This window comes from Stegodyphus dumicola, chromosome 4 (genome assembly GCF_044657685.1).
Source record: "Stegodyphus dumicola isolate Sdum_Otavi_A_Nest chromosome 4, ASM4465768v1".
NCBI classification, from domain to species: domain Eukaryota; kingdom Metazoa; phylum Arthropoda; class Arachnida; order Araneae; family Eresidae; genus Stegodyphus; species Stegodyphus dumicola.
The window spans coordinates 249,052,134-249,079,323 of NC_140771.1; the positions used below are offsets into that span (position 1 = coordinate 249,052,134).

General features: G+C 35.1%; 1 protein-coding gene and 1 non-coding gene across 2 annotated transcripts in view; both read right to left on the reverse strand.

Annotated features, from left to right (window-relative positions):
- Window positions 1-27,190, reverse strand: part of LOC118198996 (uncharacterized) — a 268,560-nt gene that overhangs the window by 21,712 nt on the left and 219,658 nt on the right. The gene's annotated exons all lie outside the window — the stretch shown is intronic.
- Window positions 14,368-14,439, reverse strand: TRNAT-GGU (transfer RNA threonine (anticodon GGU)). The gene has a single exon. It is a non-coding gene; the product is annotated as a tRNA-Thr (tRNA).

Consider the following 27,190-nt stretch of genomic DNA (forward strand, 5'->3'; position numbering starts at 1 on the left):
CTCCTTATTCATAAAGATTTACAGCTTTTTTACAAGGGTTGCAAATCTCGTGTTCGTATACGAATACGGCTTTTTGGTGCATGGCGTGCACTCGTATGAGTGCTGCAAGTATAAATTAACCTGCATTTCATTAAGTTATACTTTAAAGGCAAACAAATTTTACATTCAAAGCAGAGCTTAAATTTCACAGGGGCACACGGGAGGCTCGCTCCGGTAGTTCTTAGTTTTGGGGATAAATAATAATTCTAGTCGAAGCCGTAAATAAAAAAGCTTCGCCACTTCTTTTATGTAACTGAACAAAAAATTCAGCAGAAATTTCAATAAAATTATATTAAAAATCGAGTTTAACTTCTGAATGCTTGCCTCTCTTTCCTTGGGCAACAAACCCTTAGACGGAGGTCGAAACTTTTAAGGAAAGGAAAACCTCCACCCACATGTCAAAGACTCTTTCTCCTGAAAGTACAGTTAATTTTTGGCAGCGGGTAAGTTTTTCGTTCCAACACTAGTGTCTTCCCGCGAAAAAGAGCACCTGCAGATCTTTCGGAAAGATATAACCAAATAAAAGGAATCAAATTTGTCATTTGTTGCCTTTTTATCAGCTAACCCTCCGATTTGGGGGAAATTTGTTTCCCTGTCACTTTCTGCTTGATAGCTAGAATTAATACTGACAAGAGATCCTAGTCAGATAGAATGTTGGATTCTTCTCCAAATGCAGGGCTCTTCGTTTTCATATTGTTAGGGTTTTTGAATTTATTTAGCGGTTATGTTTTTAGTAGAATTTGTAATTATGTTTTAGTAGAATTTTATATTAGATTATGTTTTTAGTAGAATTTGTAATTAAAATTATTTTATATTCCCGTGCAATGCAGCACAGCGCGAGACTTAACTGAAGATAAAGCTACGCCGAAAAATTAAAAATACAGGACTACGCGCATTTAATAAATATATAAGATATATAATATCGTTCATTTGCGTTTTTTGTAGCTGAGGATGATGATTCGGTGAAACAATCAAAACTAGTCCTGTGAAAATTGAAAATATAACGCCGATTTTTGTTGTTTGACTTCTAAATTAATATTTACCATTTGTTTAATTACTTATTAAACTGTTATATATCTCTTTACATTTTATTAAATTTTAATTATTCTAATCATTAATTACTTAATTTTTTAATTAATAATTATTAGTTCAAAGGGGCTTTGTCCCTGAAGGACTATTGTTTTCGTTTTGCGATTTTGCGTCGGACTCATGAACGTCGGTTCACTTTTCAAACTGTTGCCACAAAATGTTAGAGTCCTGCATTATATTTGAAGAAATTAAATAATGAAAAATCTGCATAAATGTATGTATATTTCTCGTATTGTGATAAAACAACGGTACATAGAGTCATCGAATTTTGAATAACGTAATCCTCCAACGAATATGAGCATGTGGAAGACCAAATTTGAAATTTGAAATTTGTTTTATGATCGATTTCCTATTTTTTAAAACTTTGACGAATTTTTGATTAACAAACTCAAGGATTTCAAAGCGAGCAATGGCAACGTTGTGCAGAAAAAACATTTTTATCTCCAACGCGTGAGTCTCTGTATCGGAAATTCTAAAGATAGGCTCGTTTTAAAACTATTTTGCGATATTGCTGTTGCACTGGATCTTATGGTTTAAGTGCGAGGAACATGATATTTAATAAAGAAAGGTAACACACAAAATGTTAAAAAACGCCCCTTTGGACGTAATTTAAAATCTGAAACATTTCAAATTTTTTTTTTTTTTTTTTTTTTTTTATTAGTGATTTTACTTATGTACTTATTCTTGTTACTGTTTCCTGACGGTCTTCCACAGCGCTTTGGCACATCTACTTTTAGAAATTAAGCCCCGATTCAAAGAGATTACTTACATAATAATCTAATTTAGTTATGTACTAAACTCATGCATCCCCCCCCTTCTTTTAGATCAGGATTTCTAATGATTTTTCTCCTAGAAGGGGCAGGAAGATGCTTGGGAAACTGCTGCTGGTATTTTCACTAAATGGAAAGGAAAACTTTCCTGAAGCTACGAATTCCATGACAGTACAAACAAAAAAGGCGAGAAAGGACGGGAATAAGTGAGAGGGGGGAAGGAGGGAATAGTTGTTCTGAGGGGATGCTCCGCTCACCGCTAAGTGATGTATTTCAGCAATAAAGAGGGAAGGCGATCTTTCTCTCTCTTCATGATGCCAACTCCAAAAAGAAAACTGCATCTTTGCTCGGCGACGGATTGGTTGGTGTTAAAAGAGAAAGCGTATCTCCATTTGGCGGATTTCGCCTTTGATTTATTTTAGGCTAAAATTTCAGTTTACTGATTTCAATTTATTTATTATTCAAATTTATTAAAAGCTTGAAGATCGATTATGGTATTTTCCGGAGGATAACGTGTATCTATAATTTCCAGCTAGCCTAAAAGATACATGTGCAATGCTTTAATCTTTTAAGATCACTTATCCAAAGATTTGTCCTAGCCTTTCGAACAATGGTATACCAAGAGCACCAACATGTACGTGGGTTTAAATGCTCAACTCTTTGAAAGGCTGTGGTTACCTACAGTAACCACCTTTTCTATCGAAAGTCTTACTTCTGTGAGTGGTTTTCAAGACTGACCGTTTCTGAAGTTTCCTCGTAGCTCACTAGATGGCAATCAAGAAACATAAGCCAAGCAATTCGTCTTCAAGAAAATAAGCGTCAGCCATCGAAGACAACACTACGACGATGTGCACTTTGCAGCACCAAGAAAAAGCCTGTAAGAACAGTGTGGAAATGCAGCACATGCAAAGTTGCACTCTGCTTGAAAAACTGTTTCCATGAGTACCATAGAGACAGATTTTGTACGGATGTTTTCTGTGGGCAGTGGCCACTGACGCAAACCACCAGACGTGGTCATTTTTTTTTCGCGTCTTGGACAAGATATGTGTAATTGTCGCAAATAATTTCACTGTAACACCAGACATGGTAAATAAAACAAGAGATTTGCTGAAAAAATTACCTGTCTCTACCTGCCCCTCAAAGAGTTAACAGAGTAAATATACCTGCAAATACAGTGGCTGTTCACGCATTTTTTAGACGATGTATATTGTATTCAGAAAACTAAATTACATAAAATTCTTGTGTTTTAAATGTTCTATTTGACATCCCTTATTCTGAATTATCTTTCGACACCGCAATTTCCAGGATAATGCCTTTTGAAGAGGCTATCCCATTCCTCCCGAACAGCTTTCCAGAATCCTGTTAGGGTTTTGGGACAACGTTTGGATAATGCAGTTTTTAAAAGTCCGAAAGCACAAAAATTCACAGTTGACACATCGGGAGATTTAGTAGGGATATCAGTGAAGGGTATGACCTTGATATCTGTTTTTTGTTCCATTTCTTTTAGGAAATTTACAGTGGATTTTGATGTGTGACTGCTAGCTTTGTCCTGATGGAGTCTCACAGATGGATGGCACTGTGGGTACTGCGATGGTATTTCATTCAGAAAAATTGGCGATAAAATATGTTCCTGATAGTATTTGGAGTTAATCTTGACATTTTTTTTCACTCTCTTTATTTTTAACTTGCCATTATAAGAAAAACCAGCAACAATCATGAATCCCTTAGAAAAACTTTCTTTCGATTCTTTGAACCGTGTACTTAAATTTTTTTCTCCCCTTTTATGATAATAAATGACTCTTTTTTTTGTTACAATCATTTAAATACACCCATGCTTCATCTATTGTGCCAATTGTTTTCCATTTTTCTGTGTATAAGTGTTTCTCGTATAGAATTCTGCAGCGTGTCCTGCGTCGAGCGATATGCTTTGGAAAAAGACGATGCACATCGCGTTTTTTCGCTTTCTTAAGATTTAAATCAACGTTTATCGTTTTGTTTACAGTGGACACCGAGCATTTTAATGATTTTGCAACTGTCCTTTGACTAGGGGTATTTTTTTTAACATTAAACAACGTACCTTTGTAATAGTCGAAGATGTCCGTTTTTTCCTTGGATACTTGTTTGGAATTTTTACTCACTTGAGGCTCCAATTTGACGTTTTTTTTCTTGCTGATGATATTACCTATCGACGCTTTAGATATCACAAAACCATGACTCTCACATCGTTTTTGGATAACGGAGTACGCATATTTCTCTTCGGAAAGAGCGTCAATGTAGCCTTCGAACCACTGCTTTGTTAAATTCGCCATTTTGAATAAAAACAAAACGTTCAAGTCACAGACGATAAGTTTGACTTTTATAAACATAGTACAATTGCAATTACTTCTTTTGCAGCAAACGAATTTTTATTACCGCTTACCAAAATCGTCTAAAAAATGTGCGAACAGCCTCTGTAGGATGCATTGTATTCAGTGCAAGTTTCCAAAAGAATGCTAGTGTAGGATTTCGAAAAAAGGGGGATATAATTTGGGAGTAAGAATGCACATCCAACCCGAAAGATTTCGCGGAATTATGATTCGGATGTTTTCTCTTTCTGTGGTCATTTGAAGCCCTGGTTTGGAAGCGAACTTGGAAGGTTTTAGTTAAAATACAATCGATCTAGCGTTTAGAAGCTAATATAGCTCTTGCCAAACGAAACAAACACAGTGCTGGCTTCAAATGCAAAGCCATTCAGTTTGCGAAAGATAATGGAAATCGTGCCACAGAAAGGATGTTTGGTGTTTGCGAAAGACGTTTACGGATGATGATTATTTATTGATTTGAAACATAAGTAATGGCCGTTTATGTTGTGTTTAAAATTACGCTGTAAAAAAAAATGCATTGGCATAATGTTTTGTGTTATTCGAAAGAGAATCTTTCCCTCTACAAGATGGCGTATTTGATATTTTTGACTGAGCTAATTTTTTTATTTTTCAGATCATTAAAATGGAGCGTCCAGTCGACAAAAATAAGTATTTTCGAGAGCTTCTATTTGCGTTTAACTGAGGCACCAATGCTGCAGACACTGCCCGAGAGATTTGGGAGGTGTATGGAGAAGGTGCAATGCCTGAACGAACGGCAAGAAGTTGGTTTGCCAAATTCAAAAATCTGATGTGTACACCACATGACTTCCTAGTACGGAATATTAAATTATACACATTTTTTCTTGCATTTCATTTAAACTTAAAATGTATATCATTTGAAGAATTCTCTAATCGTTGCCACATGTTCGATTCAAATACTCTAATATATCTAGAATGATGTATAAAAGAATTTAAGAAAACAAAACAAAAAAATCTGATGTGTACAACACATGACTTCCTTGTATTGGAATATTAAATTATACGCATTTTTTCTTGCATTTCATTTAAACTTATTGGATTGAATTAAATCTACTACGCCGACAGCGCATAAACCACAATAGAATAAATGCATTCTTTAAATTCACTCTAGTATTTGTTTACCATAGCGACATTCTGGCGCTAGATTCACTTAACAGTATTAATAATTATATAACAGTTAACTTATATAATAATTTTATAACGGAAACTAAGTTAACTGTTATATAATCCAATAATTATATAACAGTTAACTTATATATTTCGTTCACATTATAACTCATAATGCACAAAATTTATATCATTTAAAGAATAGGATTATCTAATCGTTACGACATGTTCTATTCAAATACTATAATAAAGCTAGAATAATGTATAAAAGAAATTAAGCAAACAAAACAAAAATGAAACAGTTTTTCACAGACGATTGAGTATTTCTCATTTAATTAATTCAGTTCTCACTCCGCGAGAAGGCAAAAATACATAAAAAACTCAAAATATCCATATTAAAAATTACGAAGTAAATCTTAAACGCCTATTTTCTCGAAAAAATTCCATAAAGGATTAAGCATGATTTAAATAATAAATGAAGGCGTTATCTTTGTTGTTGCGAAGCTAAGTTTCTCTAGATTGGCAACAAATCCACTAGTCTCCTAGGCCATTGATGTTCAAATGTAAACATCAATGGCCGCCATTAAAAACAGGCTTAGCGGCACTTAAACAACTTTAAAATTGCTGATAATTCTAAAAATATTGCACACAGATTTACTAAAGGCATAAAATCCTTAACCGAAAGATAAAAACAACATAATTCCATCATTTTAAAAGCAAAAAATGTACAATTTACAAACATATAAGAGTAAAGAAACTGAGATCGCTGAGCCAGGTAACAGAGTGTATATATATATAAATATATTTATATACGTTTGGTGCGGCCGATTGCAACCAAAGTACGAGGTGCACATCTACATGTTATAGCAGTCCTATACACAAAATTTCAGTCCTATATACTACTCGTTTTTGAGTTATGCGAGCGAGATACGTACGTATGTACGTACATACGTTCGTACAGACGCCACGTAATATTCTCTTCAGACTTCATTTTAAAGCGGTTTTGTAATTTTTTTGGAGGAAAAAAGTCCTTTATTCTGTCTTTACGTACAGATGCTACACAAAACCAGCGTTAAATTGCATTCGATAGCGGTCAAAATGGATATTTTCGTTGAAATATGCTGCCTGAAACTTTTCGCGATTACAATACTTCCTTTTTACTTCGTACAAGGAAGTATACATGGAAATTTCGACCTCGAAGACGCTGATCTTTCCAGACGACCAAATGAGTTTGACGATGAGCGTTTGGATCAACTTCTGCAGGTCGACGCGCGTCAAACCACTCGAAAATTAGGCGAACGAATGGGTTGTAGCCCATTCTATTGTGAATTATATCCATATCCCAGTATTTATGACAGTATTTATGACTGACATTTTGGGTCTATAGTGATTCTATTAGTCTGTCTATAGTGTCTATTAGTTAGATGTTCTTTGGTGAGATAAAATCTTTTTTGTCTTCTCAAATTAATAAAATAGGCCGAGTGGTTCTTATATGCTTCAAAGTGCTGAATTGATATAATTTGTATATTCATGTTTGAAACCTTTTCCATAGTTAACGCTTGTGAGATATATCTTGTTTTGAAAGATAGGTTTTACACATACAGCCTTTGACTGCAAAACTATTATAATTAAGAGAAAGTTTTCTTCCTGAAAGTATTGTTACGAATTTTGTATTCATGTAGGTAATTTTAGTAGAATTATAAATTGTATTTTTCTATGTAATATAGCGCGAGACAAGTTTTAAGAGAAAGTTATGCTCGAAAAGTAAGAATAAAAAGGCATTTAACATTGAGTATCTCTGTATTCTGGATTGAAATTGAATAAATGTAATTCACCACTATGTTGGCTGTAAGTTCCATCCTCGTATCGCTTTCCAGTAATTTCGAGAAGCAGAAAGTACTAGAAATATCTCAAGGCCTTTGAAAACTAGGACCGAAGAGAGAGCATCTGCTTTCAGTTGCTTAGTTATTGTTGTTCAGAGTTGTTTAAAGTTCCGCATGAACTGGATCAGCTTTCTCTTTAGATGTGCTCTGCTTTGCGTCGAGTTTAACGTTTTTAGTAGTTTGAAATATAACTACTGATTATATTACGTGACACTGTGAACATTTGTACGAATATCTCTGAGGAAAATTCCAGAGTTCTGATATATTTCTGTTGATAAGAGTAAATTTTATTAACTTATTATAGGATTTATGCATTCAATCTATTACGAATCCGTGCAATCGCAATAGTATTGCAACATTATTTGAAGCTGTTACGATGCTTACGTGTTACGTTAACGTTTACAGCTGAAGAATGACTTTGGGTCGAATGGTACTTCGAAAATGGTTCGAATATCAGTGCAAGGCTGTTTCCATGTTAATTTCTAAGGTAGTCTTACTTTAATTGTAATGTGTGCTATTTTACTCACTAAGAAAACGAAGTGGCGGAGCGCAGATCATATTAACTTTAGAAAGATCCGATCATTTTATTTCAGTTTCCAAATTGTTTTCACTGTGAAAATGGAGATTCTTCATATTTGAAACGAAAATTTAAAAATCTTACGCCCAAAAGTGCGTTTTTTAACGTTTTGTGTGTTACCTTATCAAATATCAGGTTCTTCGCACTTAAACAATAAATTTCAATTCAAAAGCAATATCGCAAAATATTTAAAAGAGCATATGATTAGAATTTCCGATACACAGTCTCGCGCGCTGGAGATATTTTTTTTTCGTACAATGTTGCCATTGCTCGCTTTGAAATCGTGTAATTTGGTAATCAAAAATTCGTTAAAGTTTCACAAAATATGAAATAGATAATAAAACAAATTCCAAATTAGGGCTTCGAAATGCCCATATTCGGGTGCAAACGTGCGTTATTCAAAACTGGATGGCTCTAGGTACGTCGTTGCAAAATATATACATACATTCATGCAGATTCATTATTTAATTTCTTTAAACATAATACAGGGCGATAATATCGGGTGGCAACAATTTGAAAAGTAAACCGACATTTATAGTGAATCGTCGCCAAATGCCAAAACGAAATTAATAGCCTGTCTGGACAAATCATCCCTTTAGGCTAAACACTACATATTTCTGAGCGAAGTCACTCATTATCATGTTATGATACGTTATTTTATATAATGAAGGTGTACACACATTCCATAATATAATTACTTACGCATTGGGAAATCTATGCAGCATATGAAAAGACAAAAAGGCGCGTCAAAATATCGCCAAATTCTGGAAACCCTAAAAGAGATGCAATTAGAGGAGAGCATCACGTCTCCCAAGCATCTCCGAATCCTTGGCTCCCCGAAATTACTCGACGTCCAGACAGGTCTCGGGTTTTACTCTTCGATACCATGGCAACCAGCTTCGATTATCCCGAGGGAGAGGGGTCGCAGTGAAAAATTGGAAATGGGCAAGGGGGCGAAGAACGGGGTTACGATGCTAAAGATAGACGTGCCAAGATATAAAGGCCTCGACTTCTCTCCCTCGCATTGGGAAATGTCGCTGTCGAAGAGGCGACAAACGACGGAGAAACATCTGGAGGGGGGTGGGAGGATACAGGACCATCTCCCGAGCGGGGATGCATGAGGAATGAGATAGTAAAAAGCATTCGAAACTCGATTTACCCCCAAGGAATATTAATGCATAAAGTAGACCCTGAAGCGATTTTAAACTGGTGGAATAACCTCTTCAGTTGTTCCGTTTTATGCAAGTAATTCGATATGCAAAAATCAGTAAAATTTCAGATTGCAAAGAAGATCACAGAAGATTACGTTTTCGTTAGTTGTTTTTATTAGCTTAAGAGGTATACGTTATACTTGAGTAAATTGTTAGCATTATATCCTTCAGAACAACAAGTTCAACAGTCAAAGGACACAGGAATCTTCCAAAAACAGTGAGGCACCAAGTTCTCAAAAATTGCATTAGTAAATCTACACGAAAATCGTATGGTTGTTCGTCATTGCAGAATTGATTGATTGATTTCAAATAAAAAAATCTCAAAAATTACATTCTTAAATCTACACTCATTGTATCGTTGTTCTAAACTGAAGAAATTGATCGACTGATTTCAAATAAAATAATCTCAAAAATCTATTAACCCTTTGTTGCATACAAATAATCTAGAGAAGTTAAACGAAAATGTTTGTATTTTTTTCTACTTAAAATAACCTTAGTAATAATAATAAAAATTATTTTATTCAAATTTCGTTTTAAATAATTGCTACAGTTTGCATATACGTACACGCACACAAATCTTTTCCCAACGATTTACGGTCGTTGCATTTGAAATCATTTCCTGCCTTGTTTGCAGTGATCATTACCATCTTCTAAATGGTCAATCTACAACTGGCATGTACCTACAGATCCCCCAAAATACCTTCATTTCGTCGATTGTGATTGAATTCATTTTGCTACGATTTTGTAACCTGTACCTATTGGATTCAAATGTCAAATGTTCCAGAAATTCCTTCCCAAACAAACATTTCCAGTGGTGTTTTGGCTCGATAAGCAGTCCATTTGGGTTTCAATTCACTCTTTTCGGTAGATCTTTAGCTACCCACTCCACAATTTTATCAAACTGACATTTAAAATAAAATGTCTAAAATCATGAATAAAAAATGGCAGAATAAGAAAATGTAAGCAATAATATAATATTTACTATGAGAAATTGCACTAACTTGGAAACAGAAGTAGGAGCCATTTTCCAAATAGCAATGCTTTACTTAGTGATGCTATATAGCCATCTATGATCGACAGTTGAAAGTTATAATAATATAGAATGAATAAACACAAGAATGGAATCCGTTAAGACATTTACAGAAGAATAAACAAATTTAAACTTTTGTCTACTAGAGTGGACATGATGCAACAAAGGGTTAAATTCCATTAATAAAAATAATCCCAAAAATCCATTAAATTAATCATGGTTGTTCTAAACTGCAGAATTGATTGATTTCAAATAAAAAAAAAATCTCAAAAATTACATTCTTAAATCTACACTGATACTGCATGATTGTTCTAAACTGCAGAATTGCATATTGATTTCAAGTAAGAAACTCTCAAAAATTGCGTTCTTAAATCTACACTAAAATTGTATGGTTGTTCTAAACTGCAGAATTGATTGATTGATTTGAAATAAAATAATCTCAAAAATTTCATTCTTAAATCTACCCTAAAATTGTATGGTTGTTCGAAACTGCAGAATTGATTACTGATTTCAAATAAGAAAAATCTCAAAAATCGCATTCTTAAATCTGCACTAAAATTGTATGGTTGTTCGAAACTGCAGAATTAATTACTGATTTCAAATAAGAAAATTCTCAAAAATCGCATTATCGAATCTACGCTGAAATAGTATGGTCGTTCGAAACTGCAGAACTGATTACATATTCGCAGGAGGATTACGTTATTCAAAACTGGACGGCTCTAAGTACCGCCGTTTTATTACAGTGCGAGAAACATACATACATTTATACAGATTCTTCATTATTTGTTTTCTTTAAATATAATACAGGGAGATAATATTGGGTGGCAACAGTTTGAAAAGTGATTCAGACTTCAAAATGCCAAATCGAAATTAATAGCTCTTCTGGGTTAATAAAAGCATGAAACCACTGACACGACATTGCATAAATATGAGTAACTTACTGAATCAACTTCAAAACTGACTTAAGAAACTAACTCTTCTGTAGAAAGATTTAATTTTGAGAAATTCTTGCAAAGATGACTGAAAGTTGCATAAATGTAATTCTTGAAAGTTTTATTATCTACAGCAAGGAAAACACAGAGTTCAATGAAATACACTCATGTCCATAAATTAAGGATAATTCGGAGTAAGAGCGGAAATCGATCTCTAAAATAAATAATCACTACACACATCTTCAAGAATCGTATGCAAATTTCAGGAAGTAACCAGATGACACCGATGGTACGTCACAATGACGAGAGTGTAAGAGAGTGATATATAAGGAATACAGGCAAAGAAGTAAAATTGTTCGCATGCGCTTTATAAGCATTTCAGTGCAATAACCGAATAGTTATGACACAAAGGACGCATTTGGATGATTTTTTACGTGCTAGAATTATCGGCCGTCTGGAATGTGGGCGTACCCAACTGAAAGTATCAGACGAACTGGGAATTGCCCAGTGTCATCTCCAGGCTTTGGCAACGATTCCAAGATGATGGTAATGTGAGTAGACGTTACAGCACAGGTTGCCCCAAAGTTACAACGCTGAATGAGGACCGGTATTTGGCAGTTACTGCCAAAAGAAACAGGCGGAGCACAGACTCAAACCTGTCTCGTCAGCTCTCTTCAGCCGCTGGTACGACAATTTCAAATCAGACCGTGTACAGACGCTTAGGGCAGATTGGTCTATCTGCTCGTAGACCTGTCAGATGCGTTCCACTTACTGCAACTCACTGTCGCCTGGCGTAGAGAGCATGCATTGTGGACACCGCAACAGTGGGCTTGTGTGATGTTTTCCGACGAGTCCAGGTTTAGCTTGCAGTTTGATTCTCGCCGGACTTTCATAATGGAGAGCTCCAGGTACCCGTTACCACCAAGAAAACATCATTGAACGACACCGTTACGGTGGTGCAGGAGTGCTCGTTAGGAGTGGAATTATTCTGGGTTCCAGAACTGACCTGCATGTTCAAATTGGAACCATGGGCAAGCCAAATCTATCGGGACGTTATTCTGGAACATGTACGTTTGTTTCGGGGGGCCACGGGCGCACAATTTGTGTTTATGGATGACAACGCCCGTCCTCACCGTGCAAACATCGTAAGCGAATGCCTTCAATCGGAGGATATCACCCGTATGGATTGTCCAGCATTCTCACCGGACTTGAATCTTGTAGAGCACGTGTGGAACATGCTTGGCCGACGAGTTGCAGCCCGTCAACCTCCTCCTACATGTCTACCTGAACTTCGGAGAGCATTGCTTTTTGGGTGGTGTAATATCCCCCGAGATCAGATCGATAATTTGATACTCAGCAAGCGTAGGCGTTGTACGGACTGTATTGCATCGTCTGGGAGACATACAATGTATTAACAATCATACCAACCATGTAATATTGGTTTTTTGTAAATAGTTCTTTTTTCGTAATTTGCTCCAGGGAGAAAAAAACTAAATTTTTTAATAATATTAAACATATAGCATCTTTTTTTGCTCTTTACCTTTTGTTTAATAAATAAGCTTTACAAATAAATCAAATTTGTTTTGCTTCTAACTCTTCCTTTGCCTGATTTTGCATTATCCTTAATTTATGGACATGAGTATTTTCATATGATTATATACATTTCGTAATGATTCATAATCACAAATTAGGCCAACGTATTTTAGAAAAGGAAAAGAAACTTCGAAAATAATTGTTAAATATTAAGATGGTTGGTTCACTTTGAGATTTATATGCGCATCTATTTTTACATCTCCTCCCAAACCATATCTCTTAATACCGTTATGGTGCTGATTATCTAGGATAACTTTGGAAACTCTAATATAAGCCTCACTGAGCTTATTTGCATGCTGGTTGAAAGCTATATTTGATGATACTTATCAGATAATTTAAATGAAAATTTAGCGAACCGCGACAACAAACCTTCTAATTATGACGACCTATTTTTTTCTTTCTTTCTCCCCCCCCTGCTTTTTATGCGCACTGAAAGGCATCTAATTCTACGAAATTAAATATAAGAAGTTAATAAGTCCAGCAAAAACTTTTTAACAAAATTCTTTTGACGGCTACATCTTGATAATTATAATGAACGCCTGTAAATATATTTTTTATTCGTGAATGTGTATCGCATATACTGTCGTAAAGGCCCATTTATTTTGTTTCTTTTATTTCATCTATTTATTTATTTAATCTAGGCCTTCATGTCGTGAATGTTTGTTACTAACTAGCGTTCACGTCATAATATTGGAGAATAAAAATAATCAAGTAAATAATACCATAATCAAGAGAAGAATCAAGTCAAAAATATTTCATAACAAAAAATCTGAAGGCTTTCAGATTTATATTACGTGCGAAGGTGCGTTTTTACTTCCTTGTACGAAGTACAGGAAGTATTGTGATCGCGAAAAATTTCAAGCATCCCATTTCAACAAAAAATACATATTTTGACCGCTCTCGATTCCATTTCAACGATGTTTTTGGGTTACATCTGTACGTACAGAATAAAGGACTTTTTTTTTCCAAACGGATTGTGAAATGGATTTTAAATGGATTCATAAGAATTTTTTTTTTTCGTGACGTCTCTACGTACATGTGTATGTATCTCGCATTAATCAACGAATAGCCTCAGAGCGTTGAACTTTTGTATATGGGACTGCTATAACATGTAAATGTGCACTTGCATTTTTGGTTGCAATCGGCACGAAAAGTATATAAATGTATACATTTTTATTTGTCTTGTATATTTTTTCCCTATTGCATTCTCAATTTTATTTTTAGAGTTTGTACTATTATGAATTCTTATTTTCATTTCTTTTAAATATTCGGTAAATCCTCTTATACACGGTTGCAACTATTAATATTGTTGAGGAATTGCCTTGCTTCGACTCCAATTTACTTTTAACTTTAGATGCTTTAAGAATATATAAGAATTGAATTTCTGTTATTTGGATATGGTATACGGAAGGTTTTCTTATTATAAATTATTACGAATTATTGGTTTATATTATAGAGTCATTAGGTTAATTGGAAGCAGAAAAGATGAAAAATATGCAACCGCCTTCGTCAGGAATCGAACCAGAGACCTCTGGAATACCAGCCCAGTGTGCTACCGTTACACCACGAAGGCACGCTAGGGAAGTGGGAGAAATACCTTATATACTTCCGTTTTTAAAGGACGACTAGGCTTTTAGGGGACCTAGTCGCCAAATCCTGGGTGCGGAGAATCATCATCCACAATCCTTTTAGTTCGGGCGCCACTTGTAGCGTCATTAGGTTAATTGGAAGCAAAAAAGATGAAAAATATGCAACTGCCTTCGCCGGGAATCGAACCACGGACCTCTGGAATACCAGCCCAGCGTGCTACCGTTACACCACGAAGGCACGCTAGGGAAGTGGGAGAAATACTTTATAATATATGTTACCGTGAAAGACCGAAATTGGAGAATGTCGACTTTCACCGGAGAATGTGAACATTCACCAAATACGTCGGTGAAAGATCGAATATTGCATTACATTCTTGTACATTCGGACCCTCACCGGTGTATGTCGACAATCACAGATATGCTCTGGTGTAGGTCGAAAAGAGAGGAGTATATGTACACGCTGTCATTGCAAAAGGATGTGTTCCACAAATAAATGCAGTTGTAAAAGCAAGGACCTCTTGTGCAATTCAAAGTGCCATAATAGTTTAAGTTATTGCAATAAATAAGATTTCAATCACATAGTTTAGTAAGTTTTTAACTTTTATTATTTTCCTTTCTCATTTTGAATGTACTGTGTGTTTTAAGTTCTTATATTCTTATTTTAAGTCTCAAGTGTGTTTTTTCGAGACTGAATTACAGAGAAGAAAATATATTATTCTTATTATGTTCAACATTCACCATTGGCACATGGTGAATGTCGACATTGACCGGTGTAAGTCAGAAATAAGAGTATTTTGAAAATATTTCGGACATACACCAAGCGACTATGTGAATGTTGATGTTCATCGGTGAAAGTCGACATTCTCCAGATTTCGGTGTTTCACCGTAACATATTATATATATATATATATACATACATACCCACTCTGTTATCCAGTTCGGTGAGCTTAGTAAATTAATCTGTATGCAACAGTTCTAGAATTATCAACAATTTAAAAGTTGTTCAAGTTCCACTAAGCCTAACGATCGATGCCACGATTCGTTTACGTATGGAAACTTAGTAGCATAGTGAATTAAGTTAGTTTATGCACCAATTTCAGTGTCGTTTTGGCGAGTGAGCCCAAACGTTTTGTGAACCGAAAAATCAGTCCTTCTACCGAATTTCGATTAGTTTAAACTCTAATTTTAATTGTAAAAATTGTTTTTAACGGTTTTAACTCTATTTGGTGCTTTAGGGTTTTCTCTATTTTACAATTTTTAGTGAAGTTGTTTTGAGTTTTTATGTATTTTTTCCTTGCCTCTAAGTGAGAACTGAATTGATTGAATGAGAAATATATCTCTAACGGAATTCGAAGGAATAAGTTTAAATGAAATTCAGCAAAAATGTGCGTAATTTAATTGGCCGTACAAGGAAGTCATGTAGTGGCAACATCAATTTTTTTTTTTTTTTCCATTTACATACACATACACTTTTCGACAGCATCTGAATTAATGTCCCTTTGGGTTAAAAATATTTTAAAATTGCACAACTTTAGAATTTCTGATACACAGTCTCGCGCGGTAAATAAAAAAAATCCCCCCCCCGTACAGTGTTGTCACTGCTCGCTTTGAAACTTTTGAGATTTTTAATCAAAAATTCGTTAGAGTTTTACAAAATATGAAATAGACAATAAAACAAATTTCCAAATTCGAGATTCTAGATGATCATATTCGGGTGGAGGACCACGTTACTCAAAACTGGATGGTTCTAGGTACCGTTATTTTTTCATAAAACAAGAGGAAACATTACTGCCAGAAATTCTCAGCTTAAGATAATACTTATTAATGCTATAATATTCACTCATTTATAATAGGGTCCAGAAATCAAAGTTACCCCGCATTTGATTCTCTTTTGCAATTTTTAAAGATGTTATTAATTTTAAATAACTCCCGACGTGAGTTTCGAATCTACGCACTATTCAGCATACACATTCTACTGTTTATGCTTATTATTTCTTACGAACTCACGAAATAGCGGCTTTTCTCCGAACATTTATTGGGTGTGCAGTAAGTTACGACTTATTTCTGCTTTGCTGTACATTTTGTGTTATACGATATTTTTAATCTCACATTCTGCATATCGTTATTCAATTAAATCAATATTAGTTGTACTAATATATAAAGTCCACAAAAGTGGAAATAATAGATAAAGTGAGCTATATTCTTCAAACAGGAAGAAGTAAAGAGACGTTTAACAAAAGAAAGAGTCAAAAAGAAAAGGGGAGAGTCTCAAGTCAGTGAATAATCACATATTTTCTTGTGTCACATAACCACATAAGTTAACTTCCTTAAACAGACATAACTAGCGAAAAGCGAATTTCGCAACGAACAGTAACAACATGAGTCACTTGTTCAAAGCAGAAAAGAAACTTGAAACTCCGCGAATCATGAGCAGTAGACCAACAGTAGTCATTATTCATTGCGCCCTTGATAAATTTATAAATAGTACCTGTTTATACAGTAGTGGCCAAAATTGTGGACACTTTTGGAAATTTTTATGTTTTTGAACTTTGTATGCTTATAGAAAACGTTACATTTCACAAAATGTGCAATACAAAAAAAGTTAAACGATAATAGTTATCGATATACATTAGATAGTGATGATTGCAGTGAGTTATCAGTACTTAGTAGGGTACCCTTTATTTTTGATTACAGCTTCACATCGACGTTTCATTGAGCTGACAAGAGTTTTAAGCTCTTCTTTCGTTATTACATGATGCCAGGAAACAATTATACCCTCAATTATAGCCCTTTTATTTGATGGGCGCCTCATTCGGACAAGAGTTTTCAAACGGTGCCACAAATTTTCGATAGAATTGAGATCAGGACAATTTCCTGGCCATGACAACAATTTAATGCTCTTTGTACGAAACCACTCTTTCGATATTTTGGCCGTGTGGCAAGCAGTAGAATCCTGCTGAAAAATAAATAAGTATTGTTGGAAAAGAGATCTCTGATGGGTAGAAGTTTTGGTTCTAGAATAGTGTCAATGTATTTTCCGGCATTCAGTGTCCCATCGATGCGACATGAAGGCGACCAATACCATCTGCTGACATGCATGACCAAATCATAACACTAACTGGGTTCTTCACAGTTGCTTGAATGCAGTCAGGATGTAGCTCTTCTCCTATTCTACCTCTTACATATTTTCGCCCATCACTACCGAATAACGATATCTTAGTTTCATCACTCCATATAACTTGTGACCACTGATCATCTGTCCAATTAATGTGTTCCTTTGCCCACTGTAGTCTTTTTTTTTTCGTTTCTGAAAATTAAGATAAGGCTGTTTTCGTGGAATTCTACCTCTCAGTCCAACATCTGTTAATCTTCTCCTGATTGTTCTTGAACTGACAGAAACACCAGCATCATTCAGATCACTTCTGATGGCCGCTGATGACATTTTTCTATCTTGGAGACATAGTCGTTTTATTCTTCTGTCATCAATAGATGTGGTGCACCTTTTTCGGCCTTTTCCTTCTTTGTTTTTTATTGAATTTGTCTCCTGATATCGTAAACAAAACTTTCGGACTCCAGATGTAGTCACTGAACCACCCACCTGTCTTGCAATTTCAGCATAGGTTCAGCGTAGGAAAGACTACTTTCTCGTAACACAATAATATTACATCTCTTTCTAGGTGTCCAATCTACTCTTTTATTTGATGCCATTGCTTCTTGACTAAATATTAAAATTTTTACAAAAATTCCTACTTGTAATTGCGTGTATAAGAAACAGGTCCTCCTTCTACAGAACAAAGCAAAATAATGAATTGTTTCAAGTGTAAACACGATGTCAGCTTCTACTGGCAGTTACTAACATTTGATTGGTTCTCAGAACAAGAACAGTGATTGGCCAGGAAAGTTAGACATTACAAACCACTTCATAAATGTGTTTCTTATTTATATTAAAGTACATATAACTTTTTTTTGTATTGCAAATAATTGAATTTTGTGTTTTGTATTGAATTCAGTAATAAATTCTCTTTAAAATGAGATATACAAGTTTGAATTTTGCAAAACGTAACATTTTCTATAAGCATACAAAGTTCAAAAACATAAAAATTTCCAAAAGTGTCCACAATTTTGGCCACCACTGTATTCTTGACACAGCAATTTAATGAATACATTTCATTATGTAGGAGCGCTCGCTTATTGCTCCCATTAAACTATATAATACATTTTTTCCTTTTAATTCATTAATGATTATAAGTTTAAAACAATTAAAAAAATCAGATTTTATATTACGCCCAAAGAGGCGTTTTAACATTTTGTGTGTTACTTTTATTTATTAAATATCATGTTCTTCGTACTTAAACAAGAAACCTCATTTCAACGGCAAAATCACAAAATAATTTAAAAAGAGCATATCTTCAGAATTTCCCATACACGATCTCGCGCGCTGAAGATAAAAGTTTTTTTTTTTTTTTTTTTTTAAATTTTCCACACAGTGTTATTACTCGCTTTGAAATTGTTGGGTTTGTTAATCAAGGATTCGTTAAAGTTTTACAAAACCTGAAACCGATAATTTGATAAAATGATAACCGATAATACTATGCGAGAAACATACATAGATTCATGCAGATTCTTTATTATTTAATTTCTTTAAATAAAATACAGGGCGATAATATTGGGTGGCAACAGTTTGAAAAGCGGTTCGTCCTTCCATAGCGAATCGACGCAAAATGCCAGAACGAAATTAATAGCCCTTCTAGGCGAATTGCTCCTTTGGAGTAAAAAGCTTATTTTTTAAAAACATTTATTTTTTCTCCCACTCTAGATGGAGCAAACACTAAATTTAGGATAATTTAAGTTTCTTCATTAAACGAAGATAGGTCCGAAAAATCGTTTCAGCAATAAATTTTAAAACACCTAAATCAAATTTTGAATCATCGCTTCACCGCAAACGTGTGTGCGCAAATTTTGAGCTTGACACCTTGACAGGAAATACTTTGATGAACGGATGGCAAAGTTTTGATCATATTCACAAACATGGAATTAAATAAAAGTTGATTAAAATAGTGATAGCTTTACAAAACTTCTTAGAAAGCCGCGTAATATATGTGGTTTTAAATTTTTGTTTTAAAAAGAAGCTGACAGTTCGTTTCATAACTTTTAAAAATTTAGCTTTCTTATATAACATTTAAGAATTTTAAATATTTACAAGAGATATTTTTGGATGTGTCTTCCCCATCATAATTTGCAATGTCGTTAAATTATATAAGACCAAGCCAATTTAAATTTAAACGAGGTACAGTATTTTTATTTCCTTGTACGAAGTAAAAGAAGTATTGTAATAGCGAAAATTTTAGGGTGTCATATTTCAACTAAAATATCCATTTTGACCACTGTCGAATGAAATGTAACGATGTGTTTGTATGACACCTGTAATTAAGGACTCTTTTTCCCAAAACGGGTTGCAAAAAAGTTTTAAAATGAATTCAGATGAGAATTTTTTTCGTGACGTCTGTACGTATGTATGTATGTATCTTGCATAAGTCAAAAACAAGTAGCCTCAGAACGTTGACATTTTGTACATAGGACTGCTATAATATGTAGTTGTGCACTCCCCTTTTTGGTTCAATCGACCGCACCAAAAGTATATATATATATATGTATACACATATATATATACACATGTGATGTATCAGCTTTTGTTCAGAATAAATAGATCGGTGAAGAATCATAGATGTAGTCGTAGCTTAAATTATCAGACGATAAGTTTAAAAAACAGGATCCATTTATTATTATTTAGGAGAAATAGCAGTTACAAAATCAGATATCCGGAGTAAATAAAAAGAATTACTAATAACTTTTTGTATGAAGTTTACTGCATCGTTACATTAAAGAAAAGCCCCCGATATTCCTTTGCCAGTCCTTTTATAGCCTCTGGAAAGGCGGAGCTTCCAAGAAATGACGTCAGCCAATCCAGTTCGCTTTAAATATTTGCAGAACATTCTATAACTGTACGTGTAGAAAGGGCGGGAAAAACAACTTGACTATGGGGCTGTGGATTTAATTCCATGTACTTTCAAATAGGAGAACGTCGCCATTAAAAATGAAAAGAACATACAGTTAGAATTTTAAGTGTATTCTTGACTATGGACTTTTATTATTACATATAAATATATACTCACTCAGTTATTCGGCTGCGTGAGCTCAGTTTTTTTAAAAATTCTCATATGTTGGTAAATTGTACATTTTTTGCTTTAAAATTGGTTGAATTATGTTGTTCTTTTCTTTTTGGTTTCCGTTTTGGTTGCAATCAGGGGCACGTTTTTTTAAAGTATAAATATATACATATATGTACCACTCAGCTCCGTGCGCTCATTTTTTTTATTCCTATATGCTGGTAAATTGTGCCTTTTTTTGTTTTAAAAGTATTTGAATTATGTTGTTTTGTTACTGTTAAGATTTTAGTGATTTAGTTAAAATGCATGTAATAGTTGTAGAATTATCAACAATTCAAAAGTCGCTTAAGTGCGGCTAAGCCTAATTTCTTTTATCACGGCAGCCCTATTTGTTTACATTTGAAACTGAGCAGAATAGTCAATTCAGTCAGTTTCTGCACCATCAGTGTCTTTTTCCCGAATGGGATCAAAAGTAATCCTTCAGTTTTGTGTACCGAAAAATCTGGTTTTTTGCCCGCTGGATGAATTGCTTGTTTTTTCATAAAAACTGTAATTTTAATTGTTAAAATTGTTTTTTAATTGTTTTAACTGTATCTGGTGTTTTACATTTTTATATATTTTTTAATTTTTAATAAAGATATTTTGAGGTTTTATGTATTTCTGCCTTGCCGCGAAGTGAGAACCAAATTAATAGAATGAGAAATGTATGTCTAATGAAATTCGAGGAAATAAGTTTAAATGAAATGCAGCAAAAGATGCGTATAATTTAATATTTCGTACAAGGAAGTCATGTGGTGTACACATCATATTTTCTAAATTGCAATTGTACACCGTACATTTAATGTGGAAAACTTGCGTTAATTTGTTTTGTCCAAAACTAGAAATGGCAGTGGAAACGGGACACACAATTTTAATTCTCTTTCAACAAAATAATCAAAGGAAAAAAAAAAAAAAAGACTGGCCAGGAAGAGTTTGTTGTGACTTAAACATAAATGACAACGAAAAGTAAAGCTCCGTTAAAAAAAAGGGGGGGGGCAGTTGAAACTTATATTATTGCTTGTATCGATATACGAAATTAGAAACTAGAACTACTATACATTCCTTTGGACGACGATGTTACTGATCTTTTAAACAGCGTTCAGCGACGGAGTTTTTTTTTATACGATCTATTTTATCTGTCAAAATAATCTGGCCAATCAGATTTATTGTTGCGCATTCTGATCGACATGACTGAGTAAGCTGATTAGCGTAATCATTCTGAGATATGCGATTCAAAACGAAACAATGTTTATTCTGATAAAGGTCAGACAAATCCTTGACGTGGAAAAAATATCAGTACAATAACTGATAACTGCGCTAATAACGTGTGGGATTTCAGTAGCTGCATCTGTTCGAAACTGAATTTTATCGTTTCAGATTTTAACTTTCGGCGCTGCGATTTTTCTTGGCCGAATGAACTTCCCAGGAACCTACAGGGGTTGGACAAAAATATGGAAACACCTTTAAAAAACATGTTTCTTTGCTTAATATGGTGTAGGAAACCCGTTGGCATCCAAAACAGCTTGCAGTCTTCTCGGAATGGATAAATGCAGTTCCTGTATGTTTGCCAAGGGAATATTATACCATTCTTCCTGCAAAACGGTGGCAAGTTCAGATAACGATATTGGCGGTGGATAACGAGAACGCACTTTCCGTTCCAATGTAGACCCACAAAGGTTCGATAATATTCAGGTCTGGTGACTGTGGTGGCCAGGGGAGATGGGACAACTCATCCTCGTGCTCAGAAAACCAGTCCTGGATAATGTGAAATGTGTGAACAGGGGCTGTAGAAGACACCATCACCATCGGGGAACAAAGTTTGTACCATGGGATGAACTTGATCGGCCAAAATGTTCACATAAGTCTCAGCAGTCATGTGCCCTGACACAGTTATCATGGGGCTAGCAGAGAACCACGATATGGCTGCCCAAACCATAACAGAACCCCCGCCATGTTTCACCCTTGGCAACAAGCAGTCTGTATTATAGGCTTGAGATGGCGTTCTCCAGACGTAAACTCGGCCAGAAGTGGGAAACAATGTGAAAGAAGACTCGTCAGACCATATTACTCGCTTCCACTGCTCTATAGTCCAGGCTTTATGACTTCAACACCACCTTTTCCTGTTACGGGCATCAGCATCACTGATGAGTGGCTTCTCGATTGCAGCACGGCCAGCAATTCCCTGTTTATGAAGCTCCCTTCTAATTGTTTTGGTACTCACAGGGTTCGCTAACACAATATTCATTTCAGCAGTTAACTTTTGCAGCTGCGGTCTTCTTATTTTTCATCACAATTGCCCTTAATGATCGTCTGTCACGATCACTCGGGACACACTTTCGTCTGCGCTGTGATTTAGCAGATGATGTTTTTCCGCTTTTCAAATATGCGGAATAAATCTTCGATACAGTACCTCTTGAAACACTAAACACCTCGGCTACCTTGCTTACGGAAGCACCTACCATACGTGCTCCAACAATTTGCCCACGTTCGAAGTCTGCTAACTCTGACATAATGCAATGAAAACCTCACATAACAGTACTCCGACAACAACTGAACTGTTTAGCACATTTACGAAGTTGTATAAGTGGCGTCAGTAATCAAAAACGCCAGCGCCACCTACATATTTCATTAAAATCAATCTTTCTTTTCAAACATGCATTTCACAAGGTGTTTCCATATGTTTGTCCATCCACTGTATATAAAACCAGTTCTTAAATATGGCAGTGACATTTTGGTTTCAGCTGCCCAAAGCAAGTTGGAAGTCCTGGAGACATCCCAGAATAAAGTTCTCCGTCCTCAGTAGTGTCAATTCTTACGTAGGACTTTCTACGATAAATTGGCTCGCATCCATCCTACGTAGGGGGGGAAACCACGAATACGCTCACGTAACTAGCCCATTCGTCGGGATTTGAACCGGGATCGGACTACCGGCGTTCAGCAACTTTTCCGCTTCGCCGGGGGGTACGACGGTGGCAGACGAATTGTTTTTGTTGTTGTGACTTCTCTCACTTATCTGACAATAAAATCAGAGCAAGCCCACGAAATTCATCATGGCAAAGCAGTTCAAACTAGCGCCTGCCGTTGGCAACTGTCTTGAGCACCATAGAGATGACAGTGCGACTTCGCTCAGTCCCCTACCCCCAGTTTTGATGGAGAGCACCCCGGGGGAGGGTTCCGACGGTTTCAAAACTCTCCTCCCCTACTATCAACCTCTCAAACGGACTTTCGGCTCGGCACATATTTACAATGCCCCCCTGCCGCACAGACACTATATATTTACAAACATCCATGCTCCGGGATTCAAACCCCGGTCCTTGGAAGGAGAAATTAACATACTGCTGCGTTCTATGGGTTCCTGAATTTGGAGTGATTGATGACAACACTTGATGAAGAATCAAAACAAAATTTTATTCGTCAGTATTACACAGCACAGTTCCAAAGGCGCGTTACAGTCGTCGAAAAACGACGACAAACACGCTGAAAGAATCAGCAACACAGCCTTCAGGCTATAAGCTGAAGGCAGCTGAACGGCAACGCACTAAAGTACAGCTCCCGACTCGGTCTATCGCTCTCGAGCTAATCTTTGAACTCAACATACTCTCGATACTCCTCAAGATACTCTCCTACTCTGCCTAGAGGCAGGGTCTATATAGCTTTTCGACCTGCCTTCGAGAACATTTTCGGGAAAACCAGCAAGAATTCGTTCCACAATGTTTTCGCTCCCTCTATGGCATATCGCCGATTTTGTTGCTAAATGTCCCCAAATGGCGCCAAATCTAGCAACCCTGCATTTCCTTGCCACTTTCTGGCAACCCTAATCGCGCTTTGCGGGGAAGCTATCTTACCGCAGCTGGGCATTTCGTAACAATATTCAAACAGTTTAAAAAAAAACTGACTGAGGAAACTTGGAAACTAACTCCAAGAAATAGTTTAATAATACACAAGTTTTCAAACGGGATATCAAATTAGCCCAATCTACTTCTGTTGCTTCTTAGCAGTGAAAAGAATTCAATGACCATAAGATAGAAAATTTTATGACATACTTGAAAGGCGTATCATACAAGAAAGAAAATTAAAACCCGAAAGGATTAATTAACATGTCTTCAGTCTTCATTCGGACTATAATGTATGTAAACTAATTTAATTAGTATTTTATTGGGTATAACGTGTACTAATTTAACAGCAGGTGTGATTTAAAAATCAAAATTATGAGACAAGTGTTTTTTAAAAACACTTTCTGAAAGCTTTCTTAAGAAACCATTTAAACAAATTAGCGTTTCAAATAAATTTTATCCGAATAAAGCATCGAATATGTATTTATTTTGAGCCAAAAATAATACTTTAATCCCTTAACGCTCATGCTCTTGTATGAGTCGGACGATTTTAAAATTTATGCTACTACTCGAATTGCTTATTATACTCGAAATATAACTCACTATGAATATACTTGTTTATTGAAACTAACTTACTATGAATACAGTGTAGGATTTACGTATAAGTTATACACACTATAGCTTAGAGCTCCCAATTTCTTAGGGGACCCCCCAAAATTAAAATGTAGTATAAATATAGTATAACAGACTTATAGAGGGCGCCATATCTCAAATAGCTTACGACCTTATCAAGTCTAAATCCGGCTTTGTGTGAATGAATATACGCTGAAACTAACTTATTATGAGTATATATTGTTAGAGCACCTGATAAACCTTTTCATAACTATGTCAAGACTTTCAATCCAAGAATGCTCAAATATTTGCTTCCAAAAATCATACTTCAGTTATCTTGAATAATAATAATAATAATAATAATAATAAAAAAAAAAAAAAAAAAAAAAAAAAAAAAAAAAACTGAAAGCTTTCAGATTTTATGTTACGCCCAAAGGGGCTTTTTTTTAACGTTTTGTGTGAGTTACCTTTATTTATAAAAAATCATGTTCTTCGTACTTAAACAATAAAGTTCAATTCAACAGCAACATCACAAAATATTTAAAAGAGCATATCTTTAGAATTTTCGATACACAGTCTCGCGATAAATAATATTTTTTCTTTTTCCTTACAGTGTTGCCATTGTTCGCTTTGAAGTCGCTGAATTTCTTAAAGTTTTACGAAATATGAAATAAATTATAAAACAAACTCCAAATTCCAAATTTGGGCTTTTAGATGCCCATAATCGCAGGAGGATTACGTTATTCAGAACTGGATGGCTGTAGGTACCGTTGTTTTATCACAGTGCGAGAAACATACAAACATTTATGCAGATTCTTCATTATTTAATTTCTTTAAATATAATACAGGGCGATAATATTGGGTGGCAACAATTTCAAAAGTTTCGTTTATAGGGAATCGACGGAAAATGCCAAAATGAAATTAATACTTCTGAGCTAACGCTTCTTTGGGCTAATTATCTTTAACGTATTTCTCAAAATAAAAACAGCTATAAAGAGTTTACATCAGAATATAAAAAACTACACTGAAGCTTTTCAATGTGTGTGTCTGTGTGTGTGGGTGGGAGAGGTGGAAGTTGTATAGAGTTTCTATCCACCGATAGATGGCGCTACGATAGACATCTCGCATCACGAATCAATCGACTGCAGGTCACTTGAAATAACCTTTCAACTAAATAAAGTTTCTAAATTTTTTATGAACTCGTGTTCAGAAGAAACATACCGACCCACTCCAGCTTTCAAATTCTGGACATCCGCAAAAGAATACGGAAAGAAACATTCGATTTGTACTTATCGTAACACCCTCCCGAAAAGGAGGGGGGGGGGGGACAGAGAAAGAATGAAAAAATAGCGGCATGAGTCAGATGAAGAAAATGAACGTTTTCCTCAGTTTGCAAAGCCAAATATTTTTCTATGCTTAGTCACTCACTTGGAACGATGCTGTCATAACTCTTACGGTGGAGATCGGAGGGGGGAAAAAAACAAAAAATGTAAATTATTTATCCTTCAATTCAAGTTTATTCGAGAAAAAAGTTAACGTTGGATAAAAAATGTTGCGTGTAGCTAAGGTAGCCTTTACGACACCATATAATGTATGTTTACAGAACACGGGAGGTCAGTTTTTTTGCAAACGAAAATCATATTCTGCAATCAAAATAAGCTGCAGACGATATAAATGGGCAAACAAATGTTTTCATAATCTCAAATGAGCAAAATACTTTTGTGGATAGCATAGTTTTACTCTCTAAAAATAATAATAAAAAAAATTGAAATACTTCAGATTTTTTATTACGTCCAAAGGGAGACGCTTTTTTTTAACGTTTTGTGTATTACCTTTATTTATTAAATATCACGTTCTTCACACTTAAACCACAAAAAATTCAATTCAACAGCAATATCACAAAATATTTCGAAAGAGCATATCTTTAGCATTTCCGAATACACAGTCTCGCGCGCTGAAGATAAAAATGTTTTTTTTTTCCTTCCGTACAGTGTTACCATCGCTCGCTTCGAAATCGTTCAGTTCGTTAATCAAAAATTCGTTAAAGTTTTACAAAATTTGAAATAGATAATAAAACAAATTCCAAATTGGGTTTCCAGATGCCAATGTTCTTGAAGAGGACTACGTTATTCAAAATTGGATGGCTCTAGGTAACGTTGTTTTTTCACGAGGCCGGAAGCATTCATGCAGATTCTTCATTATTTACTTTCTTTAAATATGGAGATAATATTGATCTATATAAAAAGGTGTCCGCGCTTTTTTGGTGCATTTTTTAACCAAAATTTTCTTTATTGAAAATCAGTTTTAATGAAGAACATATTGACCATTGTTATCTGTG